This window comes from Drosophila melanogaster, chromosome X (genome assembly GCF_000001215.4).
Source record: "Drosophila melanogaster chromosome X".
Lineage (NCBI taxonomy): Eukaryota > Metazoa > Arthropoda > Insecta > Diptera > Drosophilidae > Drosophila > Drosophila melanogaster.
The window spans coordinates 6,935,151-6,952,964 of NC_004354.4; the positions used below are offsets into that span (position 1 = coordinate 6,935,151).

The 17,814-nt window shown below is 41.5% G+C and overlaps 1 protein-coding gene and 2 pseudogenes across 3 annotated transcripts in view, besides 1 other annotated feature; all 3 read left to right on the plus strand.

Annotated features, from left to right (window-relative positions):
- Positions 1-17,814, plus strand: part of CG14431 (uncharacterized protein) — a 60,553-nt gene that overhangs the window by 26,874 nt on the left and 15,865 nt on the right. The gene's annotated exons all lie outside the window — the stretch shown is intronic.
- On the plus strand, positions 15,360-16,116 carry CR4575 (annotated as a pseudogene).
- Positions 16,966-17,123: a mobile genetic element.
- Positions 17,186-17,659, plus strand: CR32733 (annotated as a pseudogene).

A 17,814-nucleotide genomic window follows, 5' to 3' on the forward strand; every position in this document is an offset into this window, starting at 1 on the left:
TCTTCGCCCCCGAAAACCCTTTCATTCGGCTCCATTCTACTTGCAGCCTAGTGGCATGCATGTCTAAGATGCAGCCGCCACCCACTGGGCACCGCCCGTCCACCGAAAAGGACGATCCCCTGGCACCACTAACCACCCAATTCCCTGGCTGGAAATTTGTGCTACTTTGTCTTTTGTGTTAACAACAGCAGAACAAATAACAAGAAAGAAGGAAAGATATAGTAGGTGTGTCGATCTGAAAGTACCCATCTAAATGGGCAATAAAGTGTTCAAATGACTTATTCAACTATTGCTATAGTATATTTTACTATACTATATACCTATATCTTAATATAGTTGAATAAAAGAGGTGTATGTGAGCACGATATGCCCCAAAAATGCAACGATTACTGGGTACGAAAAACGAGAGGAGTGCAAGAAATTGCTGCCGCCTAAAATATTTCAACAAAACACAAAGTTTGCTTCTTGGCAACGTTGTCGTTGTTGCTTTTGTGGAGCGGCAAAAAGGGAAAAATAATAGAACTACTTAATAAAACAAAGACACGACGTGGGCGGCGTCATCATCATCCTTGTAGTTGTAGTTCCACTTCTTTTTTTTTTTTTGTTACCAGCGCTTCCAGTTGCTGTTGCTGCACTTTTTGCATATGCATGGCCGCCCACTTCTCCCGCCACGCCCCCTTATATCTTATGTATATTTTTTGTTGGTTCGTTTTTTTTTTTTGCCGACCAGTGTTGGGCAACGCGACAAAATTGTCGTGAGTTGCTTTGCTTTCGTTTCATTTTCCTCAGCCTCGATTTGCCCTGTGTTTTTTCGCTGTAGTTTCAGTTGCTGTGGCTGCAAAAATATGCAAATTGCATGAAAATCTGGCGTTTTATTCGCCAACCCCTCCCCATCCCTCCCTCGCCATCCCATCTCTCTCCAACGAAATTTCCCTTACGTTACGCTGGCCATGATCCCTTACGTGAGGGCATGCCGTTAACGAAATGGGTTCCGAAAATGAGCATGCGAAATTTTTAAGCTGTGCATTTACCCGGCATTAAAATTGCAACACCTTTGGCTCTTGTATGTTTCATACAAACAAGTTTCCCCTCTTCTGCAAGCTAAATGTATTAAAACACGATTCTCAAATCTACTATGCATATGCATATACTATATTAAGGAAATATGTAGTGAGTAATATGTAGTAGCTATGCTTTCGAAATCAAGTGAAAAAATTTTTCATCTAATATGCTTGTACGTAATTGGTCTAACTCCATTTGCAACTTAATGCCACGCACTTTACGCGCTCATCTTCGCGTTGGCAATTGCAGACTATGGTACTTGGATTCTTTATTAACTCCACCTGGAACTACGATGGCTCACTACTCACTACTCACTACTCTCACTGTACTCAGTACTCACTGCTCGTAACTACTCATAACTTGCAGTCCCATTAAAAGACGAAGCAGCAGGAGTATCGCCTTACGTGGCGTAAGCCAGCCTTAAGTTGTGCCTCATGACGATGGCTGCAACTTCGTTTACACTTTTAGCCCTGTGGGCCAAACCCACTTGACCTGCCATTACGAGCGGAGTTCTACACTGCAAGTTTGTGATGTATACACATTAAATGCTCAAATACAATACACAATATTTTGTAGCACTTTAATTTAATATTTAAAGTCTTTACAGCTAGATATGATAAATATTCATAGATGCATAGATAGCAGTTTAATTTGTATTTCCCCTAATTAAATGGCCCGTTTTTTTTTTGTGTCTGTGCACAATCCTAACCTCAGTGAAGTTAACTCCGCCCACAGATAAGGCGAAAAGCAGGACAGAAATGGAGGAGGAAGTGCTTCAGCCATTAGCACAGTACTTTTGCACTTTTTTTGCACTGTGTTGCTGTCGACAGTTGCCCCTTGTTTCGCATCTATGGAGGGGGGGGGGGGGGCCGGCGGTGAAGAGAGGAGCAGGCGACGTTGAAGTGGGAAAGGACCCGCGGGTATTCCTTGGAATGGCTCCTGCTCCTTGCCAAATTGTTATGCAAAATCTGCATAATACATTATGTAATTATGAACGTGACAAAAGTATATTTCCATTCAGCCTTTCGCATTGCCTTGCCTGCCAACGAGCTCGGCTTCTACTCGACTTGACTCCGTCCCACCGGGCGTATGCGCAATATTCGTTTTCGCATTTAATTTTGCATAAACAACATTTAATTAGTTTTTGCTTATCATCAACTGCCGGATATCCAGCAGCCACTTGGTATCGGGTTGCAGCAAATTATTTCGCACCATTTCACTTGTTTAACTTGGCTCGCCTCGACTGAAATGTACTCAATTAATTGTAATTTATATAAACGCATATTTGTGTGTGCTAGCATCAATTGGTTGTATATTGTGCGCAAACACACACACACACACACAGACAGGTGATGTGTACATTAGCCGGTGTTTGCCTTAACCAACACACACTCACACACACGCACACAGGTGAAAAAGACCAAACATGGACACAGTCATCAGCATATGTCAACAATTGTTTCGGCTTAACCCAGTCAACAAATTGTTGGGCAAACTAAGAAGTACAAATTGAAGTTTGTCCAGCACACAATGTGTGCTCATAAGGTGTCGTAGAAAATTTCTTATAGAATGTTTAGATTTTGGAAAGATCTTTAAACAAAGAAAGTATAATAATAGTATAATAAATTTTGAAATCATGACTAATAGTTAAACATGAAATCCTTTTCCTGCTCATTTCAGTTTTCTGGGTTACGTTTGTACAGTGCAGTAAAGTGAGCATTGAATAACAAGTTTAAAATATATTATTGCTGCATTTTTAATTAATGTCATTAGTAATTTATGCATTTTAATTGCTAATTAATGCAAAATTTACACAAGAAACGTATAAGCGCGAAACCAAGAAGGATGAAACAAGGCTGGATTTGTAATTAGCGGTTGCGAATTAGCTAGCTTTGTCTGCCGTTTAAGTGTGTGTGTGTGTGAGAGAGAGTGTGTATGTGTGTGTGCTTAATGCACAACAATTTGCATAGGCAAATAAGCGATTGGCCAGTGGGCGTAGCTGAAAGGGGGCGTGGCGACGAAAAAGTTCCGCCGGCGGAAGTTCATTTTATGGCCATCTCTCTGGCGCTGTCACTTCCGGTTTGTTTAAGTCCGCCTATGTGTGTGTGTGTGTGTGTGTGTGTGTGCTTAATGAGCCGCTATTTATTACCTTGCCCTTTTAATTTATGTGCAAAACAAATTAGAGGGCCAAGAGCTCTGGCCTAATGCTGTTTAACTGCCCACCCAACTGTTAGTTACGTGCAACCTGCAGAAACAATTGCCAAGATAATCGCAGAAAAAGGATGGAAAATGAAAACAAAAGTGAAGGCAAAGAGAAAAGGATTTAAATATGAAAAGTTTCCATTGTTCGAAATGGAATTAATACGCAGCTACTTCAGAAATCTGTATACTTCCTGTGGGAGTTCATTAACTAAGCATAAAAGGATAACAAAATAAACGACACAGCCATTTAAAAGGGCTTGGAATCAATATTAGAAACTGGCTAAAAAAACGTAGAAAAGTTATGAACTTACCAGTGAACTTCGCTGACTTTCCGGGGCAGGGAACTTTTTCAATAAGTCACTTATCAACTTTCCACTGCCAATGGCAACACAACATGGCCAACAAATTCTTATTAGAGTTGAGCGATTTGCCTTCTTTACTCCCACAAAAAAAAAAAAAAAAAAAAACTGATGCAACTGGCATTTACGTCACATGCGGGATAAAATTGTATAAACTTGAAGTGCAGAGGAAAAAATTCAAACCAAGAAGAAGGAATTTAGTTTAGCTAAGAATAAATAACAAATTATTTCTATGGCTTCCCCGATTTATTGGTTCCACTTTTCGTATTCCCATACATATCTTTCAAACCTGAATATACAAATATCCTTGAACAATTAACACAATTTTCTTTCTGTGCTTAAAAGCCATTGAAAATGAGAAGGAAAAATAATAGAGTCGGGAAGCATTATAAAGACAAGAATGGCATAGGGAAATATGAGCCAGCTCAAAGCCAAAGCTAAAAACCCAAGGAAATCCCAAAAAGAAAAGCAGCAATACAAGCACTCAACCACACACACACACACACACACACACACAGAGACACAATTATATATGTATGTGTATTCTCAGAGATGTATATGTATATGCTCGTATGAATGACGGCGTTTATCTTCGCGTAATGAAGACATTCCCCAACTTTCGGCACTAAAACTAATTTCGAGAACTGAACAGCACCGCATCGTCCGCCCCTCTTTTGTGCGAATGGGGGCGTGGCAAGTAGAACATAAATTAAAATGTTAGCTAAAAGTTTTTGCCGCTAAAATGGCGCTGCAATGGAGCAAAACTTCGGCGCGAAGGGGTAGGAAAAACGAGTGTAAATGACACTTAACACAATTAAATAAGCATTTAAAGTTGCATGCCCACACTCACATACACGCGCACACTCATGTGTGTATATGTGAGTATGTGTGGGTAGGCATGCATTACTGCGCTGCATATTAAATTAATGGTGGTGTGCCAAGAAGTGTGCTATAGCAAAAAGTAAATAAGTTGTGGACTGAAGACATGTAGTCGACTTGGGAAATACTCAAAAGAATTTTTCAAATATATCAATTTATCCTTTCCTATTGGAATTTCTCTTTAAGATGATAATAAAAACTTCCTGGACAGGCTTAGAGATAAGTTGGGATTCTTTGTTGAAAAGTATACTTCGTTTGCTAGTTAAAATGTTTAAATGATAGATTATATTTGTTGAGGAGGTAAGATGATTTTAGTTAATGTACCTAAACTCCTTTGTTCCACCTTAGCCATCTAGTTTCTCCATCAAATCCTAGTTTTGCGCTGGCATTAGAATACAAATAAAGCAAAGTTCTTGTTCAGCTCACAGGAGCAGAGTTCCAGTGGCACCACCCACTAAGCACCACCCACCGCCCAACCGAAACACTGGCCCACCAACAACAGCAAACTGCACAAGACAAACAAACAAGCACATGCACTCGTGTGTGTGTGTGTGGGTAAGTTTGTGGGCGGATAATGGTGGGTGGGGCAGTTAAAGATTTATGCGCTCGTTAAGGGCAGTTCCATGCTGCTTTTTATGTGTCATGTGTGCTGCTCCAGCCACCCTTAACCCGCCGAAGCGCCCCCTTAACCCCACTGTGGCTGCAGTTTAGTGCTCTAATCATACAAGATTCAGTGGGTCCGGCGCTATCCGCACAAAATGCGTGGCAAGTGGAAGCTGCCGTTAGTGTCGCACTTGAAATTAAACAATAAACCGAACAAGCAAAAGCAACAGTTTGCCCCAAAGGGATTTTCCCTACTTTTCGTCATCCGATGAATTATCGCCGTGTCGGTTTGAATTACACTTTAAGCTTTTTCTCAGCATAGAAGCACTGAGTTATTCGACTTTAAATCAGCGCTAATAACTCGAGGGGTTTTTCGTATGTTTCAAATTGCTGAGTGGCATTATATATGGTTTTCAATTGCTCAAGTTTTCGGGTTTCCTTTGCTGGCAACTAAGTTATGTTTTAAAATATTTCTCGTTCATGTTCAGCAGCATGGTGATGAAGTTAATTCAAATGCTCGTTATTATTATTCAATTAGGATTTAATTTCAGTTTAAGCAGCGATTTGTGTTTATATCGTTATGATTTAAATCCAATTTAAACAGTTTACATTTTGATGTTGTACGTAGGATTTTCCGTGTTCCTTTTTTTTCCACGCAAATTGTGGTTATTTATATTTTTAATGAATTTAGCTGTCATGTTTTTTGGGATGTGCTTTCAATTTAATATTACCAATTTAATTTAAAGCTCCATTGTAAATGCGCATTGTAATGGGTTGGCTTTCAACAGACTATTTTCCGAATCAACGCCACAAATCTTGTCAAAGTTATATGTTCATTCCGAACAACTATTGAGTTTTCTTTTTGTGGCTTTTCCCCAATATTTGTGGCACCCTTTAGAGTCTTGAATTGCATTCTCTCTCTCTTTTGGCAAAGGAAAACAAAGTCGGCAAAAAGTCAACAGGACGACGAAAAGATGAAGAAAAATTACGGTTTAGCTTGGTTTTTGGACCCGCCAAGAACCAAATAAAAGACGTGTATAAAAACGGTAAAAACGTAAATAAGCAGGGCGCAGGGCATAGAGGAAAAGCGCAGGGGGGGGGGTGAAATTGGAAGAGGAAAGAAGAAAAAAACCAACTCCACTCCCGGAAAAGTCTGTGCAAACATTTTATGGCACTTTTGGCTTATTTTCAGCTGCCAGTGCTTGCTGCTGCACACACGAAGACATTGTTGTAGGATCCCGCTTTTCAGGGAGCCGACAGCAAACCTACCACCCCCCAGTAACAACCCCCACCCCCGACTTTTGTGGCCCCCAACTAGCAATAACTGTTGAAAATCTTTGGCAACTTTCGTTAGCCTCAGATTCTTCTCTTCGAAACTTTGGGGGGAACGTTCCTTTCTTTCATGGGGGTTTCCTTCTTATAAAGCTCTGCTTCTTCGCCATCACGCACATCGACGGAAATCGATCTCATCACTTATGCAAAATGTGACGCAGTTAGTTCGGAAAATTTATACACGAACTGAAACGCACACGCACACAATCATACCACCACCCCCACCAAAATAAGAAGAGTTGTTTACCCATGACGAGGGATTACCCCGAAATATTCTTTATTTAGATTTCAACCTTAAAAAATTGCATAAAATTTCAAATATTTATGTTTGCGCTGATGAGTCCAAGCGGAGAATATTCGACGGAGGGGGGGGGGGTGAAAGTCACGACTGAAAATACCCAAGATACAGTTCAACATTTACGAGATGTTGCCAAGGTGAGCGATACGCAAACACACATGACCGGGGGCTTGTATATACACATGCACTGCGCGAAAATATTGTGCCTGTGTGTGGTAAAATTTGGTAAAATGCATTTTAGATGATTTATTTAGCATTTCATATGGTATATTTGTTACATCTTGGCTACATCGGACTACAACTGGGCAAGTTGACTGGGATTAAGCGGAGTTTTTCGCTCAGTGTGCCAGCAAACAATCCCAATCCGAGCTGTGACAGTACGAGAATGCAACCGCGATGTCTTTGAGCCGCCTGCTATTTTTGGGCCGCGGCACGGAGGACCGTCGGAAGGATCCCCATCCTCACGGTGTCGTGTCAACTTCAGCTGCCATGGCAGTTGCCAAAAAGAATGCCTGCAAAGCGGAAACGCACACACACACACAGATACAGATGCAGACACAAGGAGTCCCCCATGAAAAGTTCTACCTCGACTGTTGCTTTATTTCCTTTGGCTTTCGTTTTTATTTGGTGTTTTTTAAATTGTATGCAAGATTTATTAAGATTTAAAAGCTTTTATGTGTGTTGCTGTCAATTGTTGTTGCCCTCGCTCACTCACACTCGTTCTCACTCACTCACTCACACATGGATGACAGGATGGATGAAGAGCGAGCGAGAGAGGGAGCAAACAACATGGGTATGTGTCGGGCACACGTGTTTGTCCTTTAATTTCCTTTGCCACAAAACTGTTGTTATTGCAACACTTTAATTGAAATTTGTCACTGTCGTTTCTATTTTCCACCTGCTCTCAGTTTTCTAGCCCTTCGTTTGGCTTGAAAGGGGCCCATCGCATTGCTCATACGCACTGTGGTGCCGGAGAACCGGAGAATTAATATTATTATCATGGCCCATAAGTGTCCATCCGTTTCTGTTTGCACTCGTCTCCTTGTCTCCTTGTCCTGCTCCTTGTTCTTGTCATTGTTCTTGTATTTTGCATTTGTTTACTTTGTTTTGTCTACTAATTGGATTCTGACTTGGGCATGGACAAAACCTGGACAAAAAACCGGTTGAAATCCAACGGATTTTTCTTTGGGCTGTGAAAAATGCATAGCACATATATATGGGCATATATACTCGTTCATATATGGGTAGGTAAATCTGTTGACTTTAGATTGTTTGGCCATCAGAAGTGCTTCAATCCCCTCCATGGCTTTCTCATTCTACGCATGTGTATGCCAGTGAAACGAAATTAGTTTTTATTGTCCATTACAAATGTTTCAAATTGTAATCCTGTTAAATGGCAAATGGCTATCGATAAACGACAAACGATAATTGCTTGGGAGCTGTGGGAATCATAATCGAGTACCTGCCGGCCATGAAAACGTGAAAAGGGTTTTGTAGTTCACGTTGAACGTTGGAGATTGGCTGACAATTTCCTTGATTGCCTTGCCAACTTGATGCTCTTTTCAACGAAAAGCGTATGCTGTTTTCCAAATGAAATCAAATTTGCTTGCTAATGATTATCCCTTGTCTTACGTAGATTTTTCGTTTCTTGATAACAAGTATCTTATTGCTTTCCTAATAGAACCTAACTAACTGCTGTGCTTAAATACCAGGAAACATATTCCCTTGCCCCCAGAAACGAAGGCAGTTATCTCATTTCACTTGGGAGCATAGTAGTTACACATGTACAGACATATACATATCCTCAGCCAACAGACTTGGGGTTGCATAGTGAGCGGTACTTAGCTTAACCAACTGAAATGCACACAACATTAACTGGCAAGAGATGCAGCGGCATTATCATATCTTATTACAGACATTCGCCAGCTATCCGGGTGATGAGTGCAGAGTCCTGAATGTGGGGAATCCAGTTGAAAGGATGTGCAATGGCAGGGACTCCTGCCAACACTTAACTTCATAAAGCGAGTCAAGTATAAATTGAAATTTAAATGAATATACGCTGACTGGCGGCTGGCTGGCAAAGGGGAACAAAAAGAAGCGGGGACCATGGGCTTCCATATATATATTTTTTTATTTTCGTGAGAACGCCATAACAGCAACAGCTGGCAATCATATGATTATGTGTTTTGTGTGCGTGGTTTGGCTCCATGTCCTCCATGTGTTGTGTCGCCCCAAAGGATCCGAGGGCTAGAGGAGACAATTAACAACCCCCCCCCTTTTTGGTCACCCCGCATACGCGTAAAGTGTGGCCCTGGGCAAATGATTTGCATTAAAAATGCTCATTAACTCGGCCCCAGTTGTTATGCAATTTATTTTTGCCCACAGGCCATGCAGCAGCTCACAAAGCAAAACACAGGGGAAAAAAAACAACAGGAAAACAAAATGTGCAGGCAGCTCAAAAGTGAGATTAGTACTTTGTGTGGTTGGTTGGAAGAGTAATTGTCCTTAAAACTTGAATCTATTTCAATATGCAAGTAACTATCTAATGATAGTTTGTCTAGTTATTGATTTAATTCTAAAGAATTCTCTTGACTTTAATTTACAAACTTTGTAGTTGCACTTGCGTACAAGATTATAAAAACAAAATTTTCTATGCATTTTTACTTCAGTCATTGAATTTACATTATTTATTATTCTTTAACGTTCAGGAAGTTGCATATACCCTTAGCATTGCAGTGCACTATAATAACATGGTTGTGGCAACAATTTGCTCTATGGCACGTTTTTTATGGCTTTTACTTTGCCTTTTGCTTTAACACGATTTTAAATTGTGCTCGCAATTAAATATTTAAATTGTATTTTATGTACCCCAGTAAACCAGTATGTGTGTGTGCGTTTTGAGTGGCAGTAGTGTTAGTGCGCCGCCCGTTTTAAGTGCGGTCAATTTTCAGTTTTTATGTTGCCCCATTGAGCTTAAATTATTCAGGGCCAGCTGAAAACGTCAACAACTCGAACAGCTTGAGACATATTCGTGTGACCCACATTGTATGCACTTCCAACGCCCTTAGTGTGGGTGCCTGTGTGTGTGTGTGTGTGTGTGAGCGGATGTTGGGGTCGCTGCAGCGGAAACGGAAACGGGGGTGGAATACATTTGAAATTTATCATTTGCGGCTGCATAATTGAAATATTAAATATTTATAATATGACATTTACCTGGGGTCAGGCAAATGCGACTTTCAAAATTCAGACAGGCGATAAAGCAGTTCTAAATAACAATTTATGATCCAAGCATTTTTTTCTGCGCCACTTGACTTGCGCCGTTCTTGATGTGAATTTATTGAATTTACACTTTGGAAAAGCTCTACACAAAGAAGTCGCACTTGCCAGCTTTACATTATATGTATTTTTTGAGAAGGATTTTCCTTTCCTTTAAATTCCTTTAAATGATGTCACCACCGCAAGAAATGTAGAGATCCTTGGACCTGCTTATGAATATGAATTATGTAGCTTGACCTCCCCGCCAGATTCATATGCAATTCAAATGCGAAGAGCCGAAAAGTAGGCCAACGTTTCATTTATTTTTATTTCCGAGGAAACTTTAAGCCCCGGCAACTTTTGTGCGGTGGCAGAAAAAAGGAGGAAAAAAATGATTCCCTCGAGATGGAACACAGTAAGCCCACCGTATCAATTTCAATTCATCGGATGTGCGACACTCGCTCATTTTAATAGTGACCATAAATTGCCGCAATGCGGAAATATTTGGGAAAATTGAAAGATATTTCAACGTTGGCGGAAAATGCAATTAATCAATTATGCATTTTGTTTAAGCATTTAATCGTATTTAATAGAATCTATCAAGTTATGCGCATAAATTAATTGATTTAATGTGCGGCAAGCGAATTAAAATACCGCAAACACACAGACTTTCATGGGTGCAAGTGTAAGTGCATCTGTGTGTGTGTGTGTAACACACACCGGCTACATGTGGTGGCTTTTTGCATTCGTTTCGTCTGGCAGCAGTTAATCAAAGGTCCTTTTTGCCTTCGGTTTTTCGACGCCAGCGAGTGAGAGTGCCGCCATATTGGTTTTTCTGCTTTGACAAGCGGAAATGACAGTTGACGCCATTTTGCTGCAGCTGCCCATTCAACAGTTATTCACAATTATTTACGATTATTTGCAATGGCCGTTCCGTCCGCCAATTGTCGGCCATCCATCCGAGATTCAACGCAACAGTGATGGAATCGTGAGCCGGAAATGAAATAATATATTGTATTTACCGAAACACATACCCATGCACACAATTTGGCGAGCGAGTAACTAATCAATTAGTCACATAATTACAGGCTAATTAAATCCGCAAACGGAACTTGGATAATACGCTTTGAAATCAAGTGCTTAGTGTGCTCGTGCGTGATTCATGCGATAGCAAAAAGCTAACTCCATAATGGCATTCAATTAATTAAAATTTCATATTTATAGCCCTGTCGCATGGCGTAAAAAGCATGTGGCAATTTCGTTCATTTATCAGCGTAAGTGGCACTGCAGGGCGGACTGCAGATGAAGTTGAGTTGCCAGCGAAGTTCCCCAAAGGCTGGCCCATAGATCTGTCAATTTGCTGCCTCCTTGGAACTGTTGGATACGAAGGGATCCCAAAGGATGTAGCCGCTTTGCCGCTTGATTGCGTAATGTGCCCATTATAGATTTAACAGCAAATGAAACAAACACACTTCTCCTCGGGGGCCGGCGGCAAAAAGCCCAGAAACGTAATTGCGCTGAACAATTTATGGATGTGTTTATGCACACGGCCATCTGGCCTTTAAGACATTATTAATTGAGGCCCAAATGAGGGCCCAAATATGTGGCCGGGTCTAGGGCCGCCTATGCGTAAACGCATTCTTTCGCCACCCATGGCAAAAGTTTATTATGCATGACGTTAAGTCCTGCACTTAAGTGCCTGTTATCGATATGTCGAACGGAGCATGAATGCGTAATGCCAAGCCGCAGGCAATCCTTTGCTCCTTTTAAAGTCCTGGCATGGTTAACAATGATGGCAGCCACCGCTTGCCAAACTAAATCGACTGAGTGACGGCGCAAAGTGTTGATAAATATGGAAGTTTTGACAGGCTGCTGGCAAGCATAATTGGCCTGCGGAGTGGATTGAAAACTTGGAGTTGATGGCAATAAATCAGTCTCGACTTTGGCTTGAATTCCGATAGTAATATAATAACTAGTTGCTGGGCAATTTTGCTGCAATAAATTCATTTGAAATTTAATTTTATGGCGTCAAATGCAATTAACATTTGCCTGGCGATCTATAAGGCAAAAGTTTGATTCGTAAGCCAATGCTTACAATATTCTTGAGCAGTAAACTTAATTTTTTTTCTCGCGAAAATACAAAAATAATAAGCACCGCAATGAGTTCTCCTTTGCGTTTCTTTGCTGCACTTAAGCCGCGCGGCTTTGCCTCGCCTTGCAATTTTCGCAACTCAACTCGAGGGTCCTGGGAAAACAAACGTCGTCAGCTTTGCTGGCTTTTTGGGTTAATGCCACGCCCACGGCGACCTCTTGTTTTCAGCTTATGCAGCTGGATCCCCAATGATGCCGATGTGGATGCCACTGCAATGGCAGTGCCACTGCAGCTAGTGAAAAGTGTAAAAAACGCTGAGAGGCACAAAGTAAGTGAGTAAGTGAGCAAGTGCGCTGAAAAGTGTGGAAAACGAACTACCCTTTACAGCAAAGTTGGGATTGTTTTTAAGTTTTTTTTTTTATGAACTTGTTTCTCAGAAACAAGAAATCTGAAATTGTATATTTTAGAGATTTTATATATTTCACTTAGGTACATGTCGAAAAGAGTCGAAAACGCCTCGCTGTTATTCCAAGATATTTCAACACAATGGGTATTGTAAAACCAAGTGTTTATCACAAAACATTCACTTCAAAATAATTTAAATATTTTTCTTGTATTCTGCCTCGATTATGGCGATTAGCTCTGCTGCTCGGAAATTCAGAGGAATCCGTCTTGATTATTTTCAGAATTACTGGGCAGCGGAGAAAATAAAACCCAGAAAGGACTTGAGTGCAAGAAGAAGTGAGGAAAATGCGTCACTTTTAATTTGTTTGCCGTTCTGCTGGCAGCTCGGCCTTCTATTTTTCCCTATGTATATCTGTGTATATAAATAGTAACAGGTATACATACATATATATTTCTGAATCGCTGCCGTTGTCTGTTGCAACAAACTTAAACTTGTCAAGCACTTTCGTCCTGTCGTCCTGAGTGTTGCAATTAGCAAATAAAATAAGTAGCGCTCGCTGCGTGGGTATTGCAACAATGTTGACAACAATGGCCGAGTTAATTGCAAACAAACACGACGCTGCCAACTCTGGCAACTCTGGCGTCGGCTCTGGGGTACAGTCACGCGCCATGCAAATTAGTTTCCATTCAACTTAACCTTGTTAGGACCAACTGACAGGCTACCACTCCCTCGACTCCGGGCATATACATGAGGAAAGTGAAAAGCTGCAATACTACTGCTAATATTAGCCACTCTTAGAAAAGTTAAAGCTTTGCTTGCTGCAAATTATTTCATTCGGTTTTAAGAGATAGATACTTAGAATATTTTTATAAATTAAAGATTTTCGAATGTGCAGAATTAGCGTAAATGCAGAAACACTTGCGCAACATTTTAATATTTTCCATATCCTCGTTTTGATTTCCGTGGCCAAGGTGCAGCACCTGCTTGCACTTCCACTTACGCAGATTACCATCTGTTTTTATGGCCCCTTCCACTGCTTGCCTTTACCTCGCCCTCAAGGCAATAATGTGCAACAACTGCAACTGCAAATGCAAAAGCAACATATGCAACACATGCAACAACTCAGACGAAGCAGCCAGCTGCGGAACAATTTTCGCTCCATTGCCGACAGTTAATCATATTGCTGGGCGCTGCAGCCTCGCCCCCTTTTTAAGCGAGAAGGCGTAGGTTCGTTTGAAATAGTGTAGAGCATTCCATTTAAGAAGGACGAATATATAATTTTAGCGGTGCACAATACCTTTTCAATGCAATGCCCTATACATATGTAATTGATGCACTAAATGAGGAACAATCATAGTTATGTGATCAACACACCTATGTCATTACATTTTTAGTAAGCAGCGTGTCCTTTTTATGAAAAGACACAATTAAAATCAACCTGGCGAACTTACTTGGTTCGCATTTCCGGTTGGCGTTTTGACTTACGCAAATGTCAAATTGCAAACTAAGCCAATTGCGAAGCGTTTAAGTTGAGCAAATAAACGCAATCAATTGACAAGCGGCAACAAAGAGCATAACTTAATAATACCACCATGTATTTATGCATGTTTGAATGGGCAACAACAGGCTGAGCAGCACTATATACAATGATAAAATGATACAATGCCAATTGGTCGCCATGCAAATGGGCGTTGAAAATGAAATCGCCTTAAAATGTGCTTAACTGCTTAAGCGTCATGCACACACACACACACTCATACACAGCCACGCACACACAAAGGGGCATTTAAACACCCACACACACGCACCAAGTAGGGGGGTAATGGAGGTATGAAACAAAGCATGGATTAAAACAAACATGGCTCTAACCACGTGTCTGTGTGGCCGCGTATCCTTGTTTTTTTTCCTGTCTGTGTGACTGTCTGCACTGGTGTGCGTGTGTTTGCTTGTTTGTGTGTGCGTGTGTGTGATAACATGCGTAGATTTATTTCAGGACTATAGGCCAACAAAAAATGGCTACAAAATGCAAAAAAAAAAAAAAAAAACATTTTCCACAGTTGGCAACAGTTTCCGGGCAAATAAAGCGGACACATGGCAGACAAAGCCACACTCTGGAATTTATTTATTCAGCAACAGGGTGTTCCAGCTAAATGGAAATTTGAATTTGGATATAAATTCAGAAATCTTTTAAGTGCAATTATATTAGAGAAACAAAATACTTTTGTTAGCATTCTTAATTTTTGCTGAAACGCTATCATTTTGCATTTAATATTAGAAAACACCATTTCCAAGGGCTGCAAATGGTTTTAAAATATCCTCCTCCTTTTGAAGTTATCCTGTATTTTATGTGTTTGCCACACGCAAGGTAAACATTTCGGTTCGCTTTTTTTGGTCGGTTGGGCGGGCGGTCATCATTTTTATGACCCATGTTGCATACATTTTAAGCAGCTTAAGTTTGAATTGCAGGCGACCGAAAGTGGGATTTTGGAGGCTGGGCATTTGTCATTTGCTAATTGCTTGGCTGACAAAACAAAATTGTTGCAAAGCAATTAGCAAGAGCACCGAACGAAAAACAAAAAAGAAGTGGAGAATGGCTCAGAAAAGCGACGCAAATCGATAACGATAAACGGCATCGATGCGACCCAGTTTCCGGTGTCGTCTCATTCGAATATTTCATATATTTCAATCAACTGGCCAAACATCGCTTACCTCCCCCGTCAGCCCCCTTCTGCAATCACATTTCCAGCGGGCGTGAAAATTGAGTGCCAACTCTGTGGGAAATGTGGGTGGTGGAAATAGGACGGGGGGGTGGGGGCGTGTCGCGCAATGTGAGTACGGAAAACAGCTATTCGGGTGTCAAATCAAATGTCAATGGCAAGTGGGCGTCAAAGTGGGCGCGATACGGAAGAATATGGAGGCCTTTGTGGGTAATCGAACCATTTTAATGAAATCTTTCAAAGTGTTTGCCATTGCAATTTGGCGACAAGGCAGCAGCCCAAAGCCCAACGTTCCCCCAATTTCCACTCCGAATATATGCCTGTGGCACAACAACATCACTGCCTCCCCATAATCATCGCCATCGGCAGACGAATTGGGGCTTCATCCTCATTGGGTCCATAATTAACACCACTAGGAACTGCAGCAAACTCGGGCATCAGCTCGGGCAGCCATGTTAAGGATACCGCATACTACGAGAGGCGTCGCAAGAACAATGCTGCCGCCAAGAAGTCCCGCGATCGCCGCCGCATCAAGGAGGATGAGATCGCCATCAGGGCCGCCTATCTGGAACGCCAGAACATCGAGCTCTTGTGCCGGATCGACGCCCTCGAGGTCCAGCTGGCCGCCATCACCTCCGCCAAAGTTACCACCGCCTAAAGGTCCACTCCTCTCTTGATACATTGAACGCGAGGATCCGAATCGTATGTCCTGTTTTTGGGTCAACTTTCTTTAAGTACTTTAAGTCCTTGGAGTATACGTTATATTTAGAAAATGTATTAGCTGTAGTGCATCTCGCAATCAATGGATAGTATATAGTTGTATAAGTCCCAGCTAGCCATTAATGTTTAATCTATAAGTGCATTTTTTTCATAGCCCTAAGGAATGAATTTGAATAAATTATCGAAAATAATTATCTTGTGGTATTTCTGTTCTCGTTGGTCGCCTCCTGGAATTCCTGTTCGCCTGGTAATTTAAGCCGAAAATCTCTCAATTTTGCTTACAAAATGAGCATTTTAGTGGCAAATTTTGGGATGTTTGGTACCAGGCCATCATACTCAGTAGCGGGTGTCTACTGAAAACCAACTAATCGTTGGTCGCCTCCTGGAATTCCTGTTCGCCTGGTAATTTAAGCCGAAAATCTCTCAATTTTGCTTACAAAATGAGCATTTTAGTGGCAAATTTTGGGATGTTTGGTACCAGGCCATCATACTCAGTAGCGGGTGTCTACTGAAAACCAACTAATCGTTGGTCGCCTCCTGGAATTCCTGTTCGCCTGGTAATTTAAGCCGAAAATCTCTCAATTTTGCTTACAAAATGAGCATTTTAGTGGCAAATTTTGGGATGTTTGGTACCAGGCCATCATACTCAGTAGCGGGTGTCTACTGAAAACCAACTAATCGTTGGTCGCCTCCTGGAATTCCTGTTCGCCTGGTAATTTAAGCCGAAAATCTCTCAATTTTGCTTACAAAATGAGCATTTTAGTGGCAAATTTTGGGATGTTTGGTACCAGGCCATCATACTCAGTAGCGGGTGTCTACTGAAAACCAACTAATCGTTGGTCGCCTCCTGGAATTCCTGTTCGCCTGGTAATTTAAGCCGTAAATCTCTCAATTTTGCTTACAAAATGAGCATTTTAGTGGCAAATTTTGGGATGTTTGGTACCAGGCCATCATACTCAGTAGCGGGTGTCTACTGAAAACCAACTAATCGTTGGTCGCCTCCTGGAATTCCTGTTCGCCTGGTAATTAAAACCGAATACTCAGTTCCTTCTGAACTTAATGTCTAGCTTAAAAGATATTATGGATTCTGTTCCTTAATTATAGAGTATACATATGTACCGTGGAGAGATTATACTATCTTACGTGTAAGGAGTTCATGGGGATGTATTCTCTTCAGACGTCAGATGGAAATAGGGTCATCATCAACAGACTGATTAAAAATACATAACGATAACGCTTCGCGTTAGGAACAACATCAGAATGTCAACCACATCGGCCTCCAAGGAATCCACGAAAAGATCCAACCAGAGGCAGCGGCAACTGCAGTCCCAATACCAGTCGACCGCATCCAAGTTCAAGCATCAGAAGTCGCAGCAGCAGCAGCAGGGATCCTCTAAAGGTGGGGGCAACAACAAACGGAGGAACAGAGCAGGACGTAGGCAGCTGCGGCAGTCACCGGTCACCATTTGGAATAGAGGCTTCTGTCCAGGAATCGTCAGAGGATCGTCCCGGAAGCAGAGGAAGAGCTCTTGGTTGGGGGGAAAGATATCGGCCCAACACCAGATCCAGCAGCAGCACCCACGAATACCCAGCTCACTGACGCATTTCGCGGTCAGCAAGTGCTACCTTGCACCACCTCCAACGGCGCACAACTGTTGCTCAATGTGCAGTCGTTACCTCACTGATGCTGGAGGATCAGTGTCTGGAGCAGGATCTGGATCAGGCTGGATCTGAATATGAATGTGGAGGTTCGATATGAATGGATAGAACACTTGGTTAAACCTGAACCCACCAATGAGTGGCAAAATAATCGAAATGAACATAAAGCCAAAAAAAAACTATTTACAAAAACATAAAACAAAAAATGGAAAATGAAAACTCTTTAACAA